General features: G+C 33.0%; 1 long non-coding RNA gene across 1 annotated transcript in view; it reads right to left on the bottom strand.

Annotated features, from left to right (window-relative positions):
* Window positions 1-3,290: 3,290 nt before the first annotated feature.
* LOC122453191 overlaps window positions 3,291-16,262 on the bottom strand; it is a 254,095-nt gene continuing 241,123 nt past the window's right edge. Inside the window, exon 3 of the long non-coding RNA XR_006272971.1 lies at window positions 3,291-3,394. This is a non-coding gene — a long non-coding RNA (uncharacterized LOC122453191). The remainder of the gene's footprint in view (window positions 3,395-16,262) is intronic.

The raw sequence follows: 16,262 nt of genomic DNA, 5'->3' as shown, positions 1-16,262 counted from the left end.
TAAAACATGAATTGAGAAAAAATAGCTACAAATTTCCTAGTCCTGACAGAAATAGTAATATAAATTCATGAAATACATGAATCTGTATCATAAATGGCACAAATAAAAAATTAGTCAAGTCCAAATTCATTATATTGAAGCTTCAGAACAAAGTAAAAGAACCTTAAAAATGGATATAGAGAAAACACAGGCCATTTATAAAGGAGCAACAATTAGAAAGACAGCATATTTTTTTTTGCATCAACAAATGATACCAAAAGAAAATGAAAAATATTACCAAGGTGTTGTCAAAAGTAAATATCAACCTAGAATTGTGTATCTAATAAAACTATCCTTCAAGAAAAAAATGTGTGGAAATAATTTACTAAATTATTTTAGTAAATAATAATAGTAATTTAGTACATTAGTAATAATAATTTACTAAATTTACTAAATTATTACTAAAAAAATTTACTAAATTCCATAATTAAGAAGTTTGAAAATACCAAAAATTAAAAGAATATACATCTGTGATAATATACAGATTGGGTATGAACTATATAACTTCTTTAGAAAATTTTGTCTACCACCATACCACCCTGAATGCACCCGATCTCATTTGATATCAGAAGTTAAGCAGGGTCAGGCCTGGCTAGTACTTGGATGGGAGAAAATTTTATTATTACATTATAATAATAACTATTCACATATCCTTTGATCCAACATTTTTGCATACACACAACAAGATGAAGACAAAAATATGTATAGCAGCACTGTATATTAAAAAACAAAATAAAACTAAAGACATTCTAATAGCTATCTACAAAGGAATGGTTTAATAAATTGTGATGTGTCACAACAGACTACTGCATAAGGATGAAAATGACTGAATTCCAGGTATATACCACAAGAGAAAGAAAACTTTGAAACATAATATTGAGAGAAAACTGAATTGCCAGAAAACTATACAATTTGATATAATTCCTGTAAAGTCCTCAAACAGGAAATATCACATAATATATTGTTCATGCTTCATATATGCAAGCTAAAATTAAAACAAAAGCAAGAACAAGAAGAAAATGAAGTAAAAACACAGAATATAATATACTTATTCCCTCTAAAGGGAAAACAGATAGCACAGGAGAATAGAATTGTGATCCAAGTTATAAATGATATTCTCATTCTTGGGTTGCATATAAAGTTAATGAATGTTCACTTGATTATTAATCAAAGCAATAAAATTAAAATATAATTTATTTTAGTTAAATAAATATGCATATAAATATTTGAATTTAACTCTATTTTTTTTTACTCTGAAGTAATTATCCATCCTAAGAAGAAATGTATTTAGCATGGTTTTTATGAACAAATTTTTTTTTTTTTAAATTTTTTTTTTTTTGGTAGTCAATTCAACCGCTCACTATCATTCTTATGTTCCCTAGGGAAACATTAAGTTTTTCTTGTTTTTTTCTCATTAGATCACAATGGTTCCCTGTTAAATAATCAGAAATTCTAAGGGCATAACTCAAGGTACCTAAGAATCATTAGGTACATTAAATTAGATAATTATTTCTAGAAAAAAATGGATCTGCCACTCAAATACACATTCAATGTATGTGTCCCATTGTTGGTATCTGTATTATCCAAGTGAGCTAAATGGAGAGACATGTGGAATTCTCAATCCACCTGAAACTCATTCCTTTAAGGTATAGCTGGTATTTTTTGGAACAACGGTTATATATTTTCTCATACAAAACTATGAAATAGTTTAGTATTCACAAATAATATTATTTCTTAATGAACTAGGAATGGCAACAGAGCACTCCAAAAGACAGTTTTAAATGATTACAGGTGACAATATAAAATTAAAATCATTTTCTAACCCTGCCTTAAATCTAAGATTGGATCCAGACCCAAGAAGCTATCTTTTTGCTATTCTCTTGGGCCTCAGATGGACCTTAAAGGCTTTCCACAGGAGAAGGCATTTACTATATTGAATGCATAGATACTTCATTCTAACATTCTATGAGGATAAAAAGAACAAGAATAAGTTAGATATAAGACTTTATAATTAATTCAATGATATAACTAAAGTCAAATACTCCCGCTTCTGTGGAATATCTGATAGTTTTATTTCTCTATGACAACTACTTTCTCAGTGTTAGAAAGTGAATAGTGATATCTGCATCACACAGTGTTTCTCTGTAACGTGAGCCTGAATGCATCAAATGATAGCACGTGAGAGGGGGTAAAACTTCCTCAAGCTCTCGTGTGTGTATGTGGAGGCACAGCCCATATAGATAGATATTCAAGTGACCACAAACCTGGGAAATAAATATTGGGAAGGGTGGGTCAGGGAGAAGGTAGAAGAGATACAGATAGTGCATATTAACTATTTGGAATGTATTAAATTGTTCACAAAACAACATACCTATTCACTTTTCAGTTTTTAAATGTTTTACCCAGTTGTTGTATTATAGATATCAATGTTATTTGGGTCCATACTGGATTACAGAAAAACAATAACCAACCTTTTCAATGGGAAGCAGCATCCTTGTCTTCACTCTTCCACCAAATATACACTTAATAGAATCTACACAATGGCAAACAAGTCCCAACTCTAACTTTACCTTTATTAGACGTCATTGGAGCATTTCAACAACATCTATAAAATGGTAGTAAAATATCTGTCTTGCCAACATAATTGGATTGCAATGTGAGGTTTTAATACAATATAAAGCATGGTATGGCATAACTTATGATACTACTATATGAATATTTATCACTTTGAACTGAAATAAATCACTTTCCTTGGTAATAAGATAGTACTTACATTTGTAGATGGCAGACTTCTTCATATCTGAACTCAGAACAAGGTAAACATGCTGGGATAGGATCCATTATACTTAGAACCTGGCAAAGATGTGAGTGATTACCATTTGTATTGGAATCTACAAGGTCAAATTAAAAGGCTACTTCAGTAATAATTCAAAACTATAAAGAGACAGATATTTTCAATTCTTGTAAATAAAAAAGGAACTCTGTGGCCAGAGTGTCAACCAACTTGATACAGCAATTATTCTCTTGAGCAAAAAATGCTATTACAGGTGAGAAACAAACTTTTAGTCTGTGACTAACGGATTGATTTATGCCAAACTATTAGAGTGATATATAAACAAGTCTGTGGTGATTTTCCATAAATGATACATATTACCTTGATATGTTGAGAAGCAATTGGTGTGAGGTCCTGTCAGAGTGCAGCATAGGGGTTCTGGAGTCAAAAAAGATCTAGATTCAAATCTGATGCTTACCTCTTAACAATATTGAGATTTAGGGCCAAGTACTCAAAATCCATCTTCTTCATGTTCTCCATCCATCAACATGGAAGTAATAACCATGCTACCTCTTTGGGTTTCTGTGAAGATAAATAAGAAAGAGTAAGAAAGATAATTAATTAGGTGTGTGGAATATTGGAGTTTAATGATAATTAGCACAGGGTTTGGAGCCAGATGGCCTCTATTTGAATGTGGCATTGGAGCTTACCAGATGTGTGTGGCCCTTGGCAATTTGCTTAACCACTCTTTGGCTCTATTTCTTAAATTACAAAAATAGCAAGGGTAATGATTGTACCTACTTCATGAAGATTAAGCTAATTAATATTTTAACGTGTTTAAAACAGTATTATAGTACATAGTAAGTGCTATAAGTTTTTAATAAGATGAAAATGCAACAAACAATGTTTACTGTTGGCAAAACCAGATTAATACATTTTTTAATATTTTCCCTAGTTCTTGGGGCTAATAGTTGAGGCTGATTTACATATGGCATAGTTCCTACTCAGAAAATCAAATTGTTCAGGTAATAGTCTATGAGAAATAAAGGGAAGAAATTTCTACAAAGCTGAAACCAAACGCTCTGGTCTAGCTGTGAATAATCACAGCTGGCTCGCCTTAAAAGGTTAGAGGATTAGAATGTTAATAATTTTGTATTTCTTAAGCAAATATGTTCAAACATACAACTAGCAGCTGTTTCCATGGAAGAATGAGCCAGCGACAAGTTTCATCAGTTAAAAGGAAAGCTATTTTTGGTCAAATGAGAGCTCAAAAAGAGTGTTATTTTTGAAATGCTTTTTAATGACAGAAAACATAAATATTTTTTGCAGCTCTTTAATTCAGAAAACAACTTGAATAATGTTTCTGAACTTGAGAAGTGTAGATAAAAGCTTATTCCAAATCCTAGAAGTACAAATTCTTAGGACATTCTAATTTAAAAAATGTATAGTTTGTATCATGGAGGAAGTTGAGTTCCATATACATAGGAAAAACCAATTAATTTAAAGCAATGTTTCTTAATCTTTTTTTTTTCTTTTCATTATTGCCCCCTTACATAGCTTTTTAGGATAGCTTTTTCTAATTGCCTTTCACATGTAATTTTGATACCATGAAAACAATATACATATGCCTATATACATAAAAAAATTTTTTCACCCCAGGAACCGATTGTCTTTCCACTGGGGACAATATCACCCATCTCCTTTGAGAATTAATGGCTTAAAGTGATAATTTACCAAGGGAGAGTCTTTGTTTCTGGTCTTTATATGGAATAAGTGCCATTGTTATTCAGTCACTAAGTCATGTCCAACTCTTAAACCCCATTGAATGTAGTACACCAGGCTCCTCTGTCCTTCACTAACTCCTGGATTTTGCTCAAATTCATGTCCTTTGAGTCAAGGATGCTATCTAACCACCTCATCCTCTGTAGCCTCCTCCTCCTTTTGCCTTCAGCCTTTCCCATCATCAGGGTCTTTTCTCATGTGTGGGCTCTTCACATCAAGTGGCCAAAGTATTGGGGCTTCAGAGTATTCAGGGTTGATTTCCCTTAGGTTTCACTATTTTGATGGCCTTGTAGTCCAAGGGATTCTCGAGTCTTCTCTGCTTCATGTAACTCTCTTGCCAGGTTCCTTATTTAAGATTGTTCCTGTTTTGTCTACTTGTTTGGTTTGTTTTATTTTGCTTGGTTTTATTTATTTAGTATCAGGAAACCTATTTTAGACTTTCTAGCTGCAAGTATAGGAGTCTATGTTTAATAGAGCATGGACAAAAGTTTTAATGTGTTTAAATAAATTATTTATTATACTTTCCATATTTTTTTCGTTCAACTGCCTTATATAAAAGAGGCATAAGTTATGAGGGGAAGCCCCCAGGTGGCAGAGAATCCACCTGCTCACCAGGAGTTTGGGAAAACCCCCTGGAGAAGGAAATGGCAACCCCCTCCAGTATTTTCTCCTGGGAAATCCTATGGAGAGAGGAGCCTGGTCGGCTACAATCTATGGGGTTGCAAAAGATTTGGACATGACTTAGTGACTAAATGACAATGTGCCTCGGTATCCTCATTATCTATAAATGAGGATAGTAATAATACCTAACTCCAGGAGCTGCAACACTTAAATGAGTTAATATGAATAAGGTTTTAGAACAGTGCATGGTAAATAGAAAGCAGTACATTTCTTTCTTATTTTTATCTTTCTTTAATACTAGCTTAAGACCTCATAATAATTTCCTTATAATGATAAGTCTCAGGTTAAAAAATCAAGTAGAAAGAGTAGTGTCAAGACACAGAATGGTTGAGGCAAAAAAAAAAAAAAAAGAAAAACAAACATGCTGGGAACTAAGCTAAGTCTTCTGTCAGATGCTACATGTCTCTTTCACATCTGATTCATTTTTTGTACAACAGACAGGTTATCTTATTTACTGTCTTATCACAACTGGTTCTCTACTCTAAAGTTACATGACCTGTATCTGTCCTTTCAAATCCAGTTTCAAATTTCTTTCAGGGAGTGTCTGATTGGTTCAGCTGTCCTTTCCTTTTTCATACTTCTGGTCTCTAGTCATTTGGGACAGGTATAGCAAACTTGGTAGAGAACCCCAGATTTTGAGAATGAGTAACAATTATGAAACAGAGAGGATTTCTTAAGAGTGGGCAAACATGTAAAAGTTGTCTGTCTCCATTGGGTAAGAGATACAGCATCAAATCATTATTTATGAGGTGTTAACTTCAAGTTTTTACCTAAATTAATATTCCCAAATATAAAGGAAGCTAATAATGACAAATGAAATTGAAATATACTAAGCAGTTGGAAGATTTATGAGGACAACACATCACATTGGCAAGACTAACATTTGGCTATACAATGCCCCAGATATCATAAAAGAATAATATCTTTTTTATGTAAGGCAGCTGAACAATAAAAAAAAGTCAAACGTGTAATAAAGTATTTGTTTCAACACAGTAAATTTTTTCTCCATGCTCAATTAAATGTAAAATAAAATAAGACCCTCTAATGTCATAGTTCCCTTCAAATATCATGATCTTATTTTATTTGAAATGGCGGCAAGAAGTGACCTACTAGAGTTTATCTTCTTTACTTTTAAAATATCCTGTATAAAATATCTACTGTGAAAATAATTTTAGGAAAAAATGTGACTGAATTCTACTTGATATTTTACATCAATTAAACATGTTTGCTCTTGTTGTGGTGAAAAAATTTTACACTGTATAAGAAAAACAGTATACTGTGAAAGTTCAAAATGGTAATATCTCAGAAACATATGCATGATAGTGTTTAAAAATAGTCCACCAAAATGGAAGTGCTTGACTATAAAATCTTGAGAAAACATTGCTTCTCTTATTTAGATATACTGGACATCAAGCAACATGACAGAGAAAATGTATTTAACAATGCAACAAAATAAAAATTTGCAATTCTATTTTGTGACATTCTAGATATTTTGAACGCTACTGGAAACAACATTTAGTATACACTCATGGGAAGATTATATGGACTTCAACCACCCCATTCATCAAACTGGTCTAGTTTACTGTCACAATACTTCAAATGAGAGAGAGAAACATGATTTTATTACCCTGCACATCTAATGAAATTTATTGGATCCCAGTTAAGTTTATGTTGAGGGTAAAATTCCACAGAAGGACATTCTGCTTAAAGTTAACTTTGTCATGGTATTAGAAAACACGGTGATTCAATTGTTAACAAAAAGATTTAATCAATATATTATAGGTGTCCTTAGAAAAACTGGATTAAAGCAAATATAAATAATAAAACCCTTCAAGGAAACTGGAGATACCAAGAGAACATCTCATGCAAAATGAGCACAATAAAGGACAGAAATGGCAAGGATCTAACAGAAGCAGAAGAGATTAAGAAGAGGTGGCAAGAATACACAGAAGAACTACCCAATATAGTCTTAATGACCCAGCCACTAAAGTATAGTCAGACATCCTAGAATGTGAAGTCAAGTGGGCCTTTGGAAGCATATTATGAACTAGTGGAGGTGATGGAATTAAAGGATGATGCTGTTAATGTGCTGTATTTAATATGCCAACATATTTGGAAAACTCAGCAGTGGCCACAGGACTGAAAGAAGTCAGTTTTCATTTCAATCCCAAAGAAGGGCAATGATAAAAACATTTTAAACTACCACACAACTGCACTCATTTCACATGCTAGCAAGGTAATGCTCAAAATCTTTTAAGTTAGACTTCAAAAGTATGTGAACTGAGAACTTCTAGACATTCAAGCTGGATTTAGAAAAGGCAGAGGAACCAGAGATCAAATTGCCAACATCCACTGGATCATGGAAAAAGCAAGGGAATTCCAAAAAAAATCTGTTTCATTGACCACACTAAAGCCTTTGATTGTGTCGATCACAACAAACTGTGGAAAATTCTTAAAGAGATGGGAGTTCTAGACCACCTTACCTGTCTCCTGAGAAACCTATATGCAGGACAAGAAGCAACAGTTAGAACTGGACATAGAACAACACAAGGGACTGGTCCCAAATCGGGAAAGGAATACATCAAGGTTATATATTGTCACCCTGCTTATTTAATTAATGTGCAGGGTACATCATACAAAATGCCAAGCTGGATGAATCACAAAACTGGAATTAAAAGTGAAAGAGGAGTGAAAATGCTGGCTTAAAATTCAACATTCAATAAACTAAGATCATGGCATCTGGTCCCATCATTTCATGGCAAATAGAAAGAGAAAAAAGTGGAAACAGTGACATATTTTTCTTGGGCTCCAAAATCACTGTGGACTGTCACTGTAGCCATGAAGTTAAAAGACACTTGCTCCTTGAAAGAAAAGCTATGACAGACCAGGACAGTGTATTAAAAGGCAGAGATACCATTTTGTTGAAAAATGTCTGTATAGTCAAAGTTATGGTTTTTTCAGTAGTCATGTACAGATGTAAGAGTTGGACCATAAAGAAGACTGAGCACCAAGGAACTGATACATTCAGATCGTGGTGCTGGAGAAGACTCTTGAGAGTCCCTTGGACTGCAAGATCAAACCAGTCAATCCTAAAGGAAATCAACCCTGAATATTCATTGAAAGGATTGATGCTGAAGCTCAAGCTCCAATACTTTGACCACCTGATGCAAAGAACCTACTCATTACAAAAAATCCTGATGCTAGGAAAGATTGAGGGCAAGACGAGAAGGGGGCAATAGAGGATGAGATGGTTGGATAGTATAACCGACTCAAGGGACGTGACTTTGAGCAAACTGCGGGAGACAGGGAAGGACAGGGAGGTCTGGTGTGTGCAGTCCATGGGGTCTCGAAGAGTCAGACAATTTAGCAAATGAAAACATCAAAACTCCATTAATACATCAAAATCAGACTTTTGTATATCGTTTCATAATTAAGATAATTAAAATAACAAAACTAACCATTTTGAGAGTTACTTATTTTTAAAACAAAGTGATTTTGTTCAGACAGTGATATGTCTTGTTTTTTTTTTTTTTTCCTTTACAATTAACATGGTAAAGTTCCGTTAGACTGGTATCTCATGTTCTTAAATGGTTTTTGTATTTTTATTTAAACAAAGTGGTTTGTTGACAACTTTTTCACCCTGATTCTTCATTCATCAAAAAATATGTCTAATATATAAAACAAATTGCTTAAACTAAGTCTAGGGAAATAATTCAATAAAAATGAAAAATAAAACCTTGCTCATCTTAAAGAAATTTATTAACAAGAGGAATAGAAATGCAGCATACTTTCTAGAAATGTAGCTTTTTACAAACAGACAATATTTTTTGCTATATCTGACCAAATTCCTCATTTTATGTATGAGGAAACAGTTTAGTGATGTGTTTTTACTTAAAAGTAGATAGTCATTAGAGTTTCAAGGAACACAGATTTTTAATTACTTAGAACACTGTTTAAATAAATACTTTCATCTTTTATTTCATACCAAATTTCACAGTACATGAAGATGACTTTCATAAAATCTCTCAGTTCAAATAAACATATTCTCATATTGTCTCATTCCTAAAACTACACATTTAATATCAGGTCTTCCTTCGATCCTGGTGGCTCAGAGGATAAAGTGTCTATCTGCAATGCCAGAGACCCAGGTTTGATCCTTGGGTTGGGAAGATCCCCTGGAGAAGAAAATGGCAACCCACTCCAGTACTCTTGCCTAGAAAATTCCATGGATGGAGGAGCCTGGTGGGCTACAGTCCATGGGGTTACCAAGAGTTGGACACGACTGAGCGTCTTCACTTCACTTCCCTTCCTTCGACTTTACCAAAAAAAGGTAAAAAGTTAACAAGGAAGGAAAGTCAATTTTCTTTTCTTTCATGCTTCCAGTCACAGACAGCTAAAGACTTTTTACATTTTCTAGGGTTGTTGGATTAGACCCTAAAGTAAGATGCTTCTCAGTTCTACCTGAAAAACAAAATTGATCCCTAATTAGTATGTATATACTACCCTATGGACTATAGCCCACCAGGCTCCTCTGTCCGTGGAATTTTCCAGGCAAGAATACTGGAGCGGGTTGTCATTTCCTACTCTATGGGTCTTCCCAATCCAGATATTGAACCCACATCTCTTGTGTCTCCTGCACTGACAGCCAGATTATTTATGACTACACAACATGGGAAGTCCAAGAATACACACGCAGCAAATAAAAATGCTATGAATAAAATAAACATATATCACTTTTTGAAGTATTAATATTTGACTGTATAGTATGTCACTGTAGCTGGGCTTTATTTGACAACTTTATTGAGGTAAAGCTAACATAATAAACTGCACATATTGGAAGTGTAATTCCACAGAAGTGCATTCTGCTTCCAGAAGGTCAGAATGTTCCACTGAACATTTTCAATTCTGTTCCACTGACTTATATGCATATATTTGTACAAATAACACAGTGCATTGATTACTGTGGCTTTATAGTGAATTTTGAAATCATGTAGTATAAGTCCTCCAACTTTACTGTGTTTCTTCAAAATTGTTTTGGCTATTATCAGTCTGTTGAATTTCCAACACATTTAAGAATCAGCTTGTTGAACTCCATAATAATTCTCGGGTTTCTGATAACAATTGCATTGAATTTGTAAGTCAATTTTGAATAAATTGGTTTCCTGACAATATTGCTTCTTCTATCTTTTGAACATGAAATGCCTTTCCATTCATTTACATCTTTAATTTCCCTCAGTGTATTTTTCCATACACAAATCTTGCACTATTTTTGGTTAAATTTGCTCATAAGTACTTTATATATTGATGTTATTATAAATCAAATTGTTTTCTTCATTTCTCCTTTAGGTGTTTTATATTTAGCATAAATTAATTGATTTTTGTACCTTGATTTTGTGTTCTACGGGCTTCCTAAAGTGTTGTATTAGTTATAGCAGTTTTGTTATATGTACATTTCTTAGAATGTTCTATATAGAATTTGCTTAGAATTTGTTATGTGTATATTTTTCATAATTTGCTGTCACCTACAATTAAAGAGGTCAAGGCTATGGTTTTTCCAGTGGTCATGTATGGATGTGAGAGTTGGACTGTGAAGAAAGCTGAGCATCGAAGAATTGATGCTTTTGAACTGTGGTGTTGGAGAAGACTCTTGAGAGTCCCTTGGACAGCAAGGAGATCCAACCAGTCCATCCTAAAGGAGATCAGTCCTGCGTGTTCATTGGAAGGACTGATGCTGAAGCTCAAACTCCAGTACTTTGGCCACCTCATGCGAAGAGTTGACTCATTGGAAAAGACCTTGATGCTGGGAGGGATTGGGAGCAGGAGGAGAAGGGGACGACAGAGGATGAGATAGCTGGATGGCATCACCGACTCGATGGGCATGCGTTTGAGTAAACTCCGGGAGTTGGTGATGGACAGGGAGGCCTGGCGTGCTGCGATTCATGGGGTCGCAAAGAGTCGAACACGACTGAGCAATTGAACTGACTGACAATTAAAGAGATTTTCTTCCCCTCCCTTTTCACCATGGATATCTTTAGTACCTTTTAACTTTTTCTTCGTTGTTGTTGAAGTAGCTAGAATTTTCAGTATAGTGTTCAGTAGAAGTAGTGCAAATAGACATCCTTGCCTGTTCCTGACCTTAGAAGAAATTCAGGCTTTTATGCTTAATTATGATGTTAGATGTGGGTTTTTCCTAGATTCCCTTTATAAGGTAAATGAAATTTCCTTTTTACTTTTGTTGAGAGGTTTTATTTTGAATGAGGATTGAGTTTTGTCAAATGCATTTGCAATCTGATATTAACTGAATATCATTAATTTTATCAATTGAAATTAGTATTTTTTGTCTTTTATCCTACTAATAGTGTGTGTTATGTTAATTTTCTAATGTTAATCCCACCTCACATTTCTGGCATGAATTTTATTTGGTTGTGGCATCTAACCCATTTTAAATATTGCTAGCTGTCAGCTCTAATATTTTCGTGTTTTTTGTTTATGTTCATATGGCTATTGGTCTATAGTTTTCTTTTTTTGCAATGTCTTTGGCTTTCAAATCAGTATAATTCTGGTCTCTATAACCTGATAGAGTTTGCTAAAGATTTGATGCTGTTTTTTATATATTTGATAGAATTCACCAATAAGTCATCTGTGCTGTACCACTTGTGTGGGAATATTTTTAATTAGTAATTCAATGTCTCTACTTATTTTAGGTCTATTTTAATGTTTTTTCTTCTAGAATAAGTTTTGATACTGGTGTGATTCTAGGAATTTGCCTATTTCAATAAGCTGTCCAATATAATGCCCAAAACTATTTGTAATAATCCCTTAAATTATAGGGTCTGTTGTAGTGTGTTATCTTTCATTCTTGATTTTGATAATTTGTGTCTTATCTGCTTCATTCTTAGTCTAGATAAATATTTGTCAGCTTTATTGATATTTAAAAGAATCCACTTTTGGTTTTATTGATTTTCTCTAATTTTCTGTTTTATATTTCCTTGATGTTGCCTATATTTCTTTTCTTCTCTCTGCTTGAGTTTAATTTATTCTTATTTTTAAAAATTTATTAACATACAAGAGGTTATTTATCTGACAAATTTGTTCATTTATGGTAGAGGCATTTTAAGTTACATATTTTCTTCTAATCACTGCTTTAGCCACTTCCTATAAATTTTGATGTTATTTTTTAATCAGGATATTGTCTAAATTATCTTGCATTATCTTATTTGAATCATAGATTACTTAGAAGTATGCTGTTCAAATTTCCAAATATTTGGAAAGTTTTAAATACTTCTTTCTTTTGCTAATTTCTAGTCTAATATAATTTTATTGCAGGTTGAGAATTTACTTTGTATAACTTCAATCTTAATTTATCTTGTTTTATGGCCTAGTATATGTTTCATACATATTTGGAAGAATAATGTTTACTGTACTCTTCAGTGAAATGTTATATAAATCAATTATGTGAAGTTATTGATACAAATATTTTTCAAATATTCTGTATATCTATTAAATCTCTGTCTAGATTTTCTAGACAGAGAAAAATTAATTATTGAAGACAGGACATTGAAATTTCCAATTTTAGTTGTTAAATTATATCTTCCTCTTTTCTTTTTTATCATTTTTACTTCCTGTATTTTGGGGCTGTGATTTAGGTGAACATGCATTTGTAACTGTCCTATGTATTTGAGGTACTGACCCCTTTATCATTATAAAATGCACCTTTTTGTTTCTACTAAAATTCTATCTTAGTGTGTTTTTTTCATATCAATTTGTTAATTTTATTTTTACTATGATTTTATTTTTTTAGATATAACACTATAAGATATATCTTATCACAAACAACTACAGATTAATAATTATTTATTTTGGGTAAAATATAGCTAATTTGCTCAAGTTCAGCTCAACTTCCTGAGACATCCTTTATGCTACTATTGTCATTAGAATTCAAACAACACAGTGTTACAATATTGCTTTGTGCAACCTTGTGTCAAAGAAGTCAACAGACTAAATGAAAAATACATATGTCTATTGAGTCTTTTATATTAAGATGACATATATAGTGCATACAATCATTTTTATTTTTTTCCTGAAGATCTGAATAACTATTCTGACATCTGGTGTCAGTCTGAAGGAGTTTCTTTACTAATTCTTGTAAAATGGGTCAGCCAGCAATGAACTGCCTCACTCTATTTTTATTTTGGGAATATCTTTATTTCTCTTCTTTTGAAGGATAGTTTGGCTAGATACAGAATTCTTGGTTGATTTTTTTGTTTCTCATACACTAGTTTCAATTTGTCATTTCATTCATTTCTGGCCTCCTTGTTTCTGATGAAAAGTCAGATGCTAATCTTATTGTGGGTCATTTGAACATGATAGTTTAGTTTTTCTCTTAAGGATTTCAATTTATTTTCTATGCCCTTTGCTTTCAACTCTTTACTTATGATATATCCATAAGAAGAGCTCTGTGCTTATCCTACCTTTCCTTTCCTCCGTCTGTCTCTTTCACTCCCTCTCTCTACCTCCCTCCTTTCCTCTGAGAAATTTTTACTCATTATCTCTTTAATATTTGTTCCTAATATTTTTGCTCCTATCCTTCTTGATTCCAACTACACATACGGTGGTGTACTTGGTTTTGTACAAACTTCTGAGTCTCTGATAATTTTAAATATTTTTCCATTTTGATATGCATATCAGCTTACATAACTTCTACTGATCCATTGACAATGCCACTGATCATTAATATTATCCAAAGCTCTAAATTCAGTGAGTTCCTTAAAACTGTGTGTAGAAGATGCTAGTCTTTATGACCTGTCCCATGTGGTAATGCTCTATTTTGTCATAATGGGGAAAACTTGGGTGCAGATTAAAACAAGAAAGTAACAGATTTTCACTGCTCTTAATTTAAGTTTGGCAGGTTTACAAACACAAATACTTCTCATAATGTTGTACACTTTGCTTGATTTACAGAGTGTCTAATGATTAATTTTGTCAAGTTTGCAGTTTTGAAATTGCTATGGGGAAAAGATTTGTTCTTTGAAAATCTTGCTCTACTTAACTTTTCAACATATGAGAGTTGGTTTAATAACTGATTTAATGTTCTTATCTGTTAATTTTAATATCTGTGCCAGTTTCAATTGATTGTACTGTCTCCTTTTTTCCTGTTTCTTTGCATTTCTGCTCATTTTTGTTTGTAATGACAAAACATTATGAACTTTACCTATTTGAGTTATGGATTTTAAAAAAAAATTATTAATGTTATTGAGCTTTCATCTAGACCTAAGACACTTTAGGTCTTACTTTTAGTAACTACATATAACATACTCCTGCATAACCTACCCAAAGTAATGTGAATAACATAGTATTCCAGCCTTATTTGTGGGAATGGACAGACATTATTCTTAGCCCAATGTAAGTATAGGCCTTGTTACCCTATATCTTTTCTGATGGGTCTTTCTCAATTTTCCAGTGTTTCCTCTCTCAGGTTTGCTGATCAGTACTCTGCTAAATACAGAGTCAATATCTTTGCAGACATCCAGAGTTACTGCTCTGAGTTGATCTCTCCTCTCTAATAATTTCCCCTATGATTTCCACTTTCTTTGTTTTCTCAGACCTCCAGGTCTCGATCCTTAACTCAGGAAGTCTGCTGAGCTTCACCTAGGCTTTTCTTCTACATGCTTTGACCTGGAAACTCTTGTCCAATGTCTGGAAAAGTGTTGTTGATATACCTGATGTGATGTGTTAGTTTCAAACAGAAGGGTTTAATCCATTTCTTATTGCTCCATCATGAATAGGAAAGTGGAAGTCTCTGTTTTTTTGTTTGATTGTTTGCTTTTTGGCTTTTGTTTTTAAGGAAGAAAAAAATTCCTTATTTACTGGAATAATTCTATATTGTGGGAGACAAGAGCTCCCACCATTGTGGCCAGGGTGTAAAATTAAAATGTAAAGTGTGATCCCCCATTAAATTTGACACCAATGAACAAAAAAGAAACCAGCAGAGCAGCAGATGGTACTGTTTGCAGCTCTGGGAGAGACTCGAGGCTCATAGTCACCATCTGCCTGCACAGCATTTTCTCAAACTTAGTATTTAGCAAAGTTTATTACTACTAAGCTTATGAGCATTATGAGACAGATTACCAAATTCCTGCGTTCTACCATGCTTTAATTAAAAGAAATATATGTCATGTGTTGGATAATTATGGAAGCTATGTGAAACATAAATATCGTGGCCTGTTACTCTTCTTAATAACCTCTGCTTTTTCGGTTCAATGCCAAAAAGAAACATTTACTAAGTTATACAGTATACCTTTAAGAGGTCTGTGGGATCAATTCATTGCTGGGCTTGCAAATTCTTACATAAATTCTACCCCTGAACACCTTTATTAAAACTGACTCTTGAAGAGGGGATATATGTATACCTATGGCTGATTCATGTTGAGGTTTGACAGAAAAAAAAAAATCTGTAAAGCAATTATCCTTCAATTAAAAAAATTAGTTAATTAAAAAAAACTGACTCTTCACTGTTTGTGAAGTTCTCATGAATACAATTTGTGATTCCTGTTATATATTATAAGTTGCTGATGGTTATATATTCTGTATTTCAAGCAATACACATTCAGTAAATTTCAGACCATCCATTGGCTAAAAATTTGTAGCTATACATATTGAAGTTTAACCAATTGGTAGAGAAATTTGTTTAGATATAATAATGCATAATTAATCTCAGTTTTGGATAGAGTTGCAAGTTCTGCATCTAAATCTATGGGTATCTTCTACGGCTTATATAATCATTCACAGTATTAAGCTGAAACATAGGCAAAGCCCTTTTGTAGGTCAAAAGTGGTAAAATTTGATAAACATATACAGTTCAAATTAACATAAGACAATTTTAATTACAATCTTTTGCCAATACCGAGATCATGCTTCTGTTAATGATTTCCAAAGCTGTTACACAGGTATCTTTTTACTGCTATTGCTTTTAATATAAAAGATGCAC

The sequence above is a fragment of the Cervus canadensis genome, chromosome 14 (genome assembly GCF_019320065.1).
Source record: "Cervus canadensis isolate Bull #8, Minnesota chromosome 14, ASM1932006v1, whole genome shotgun sequence".
In the NCBI taxonomy this organism is placed as follows: Eukaryota; Metazoa; Chordata; class Mammalia; order Artiodactyla; family Cervidae; genus Cervus; species Cervus canadensis.
The sequence above is the reverse complement of the archived record's forward strand: the minus strand, read 5'-3'. Positions and strand labels throughout refer to the sequence as shown.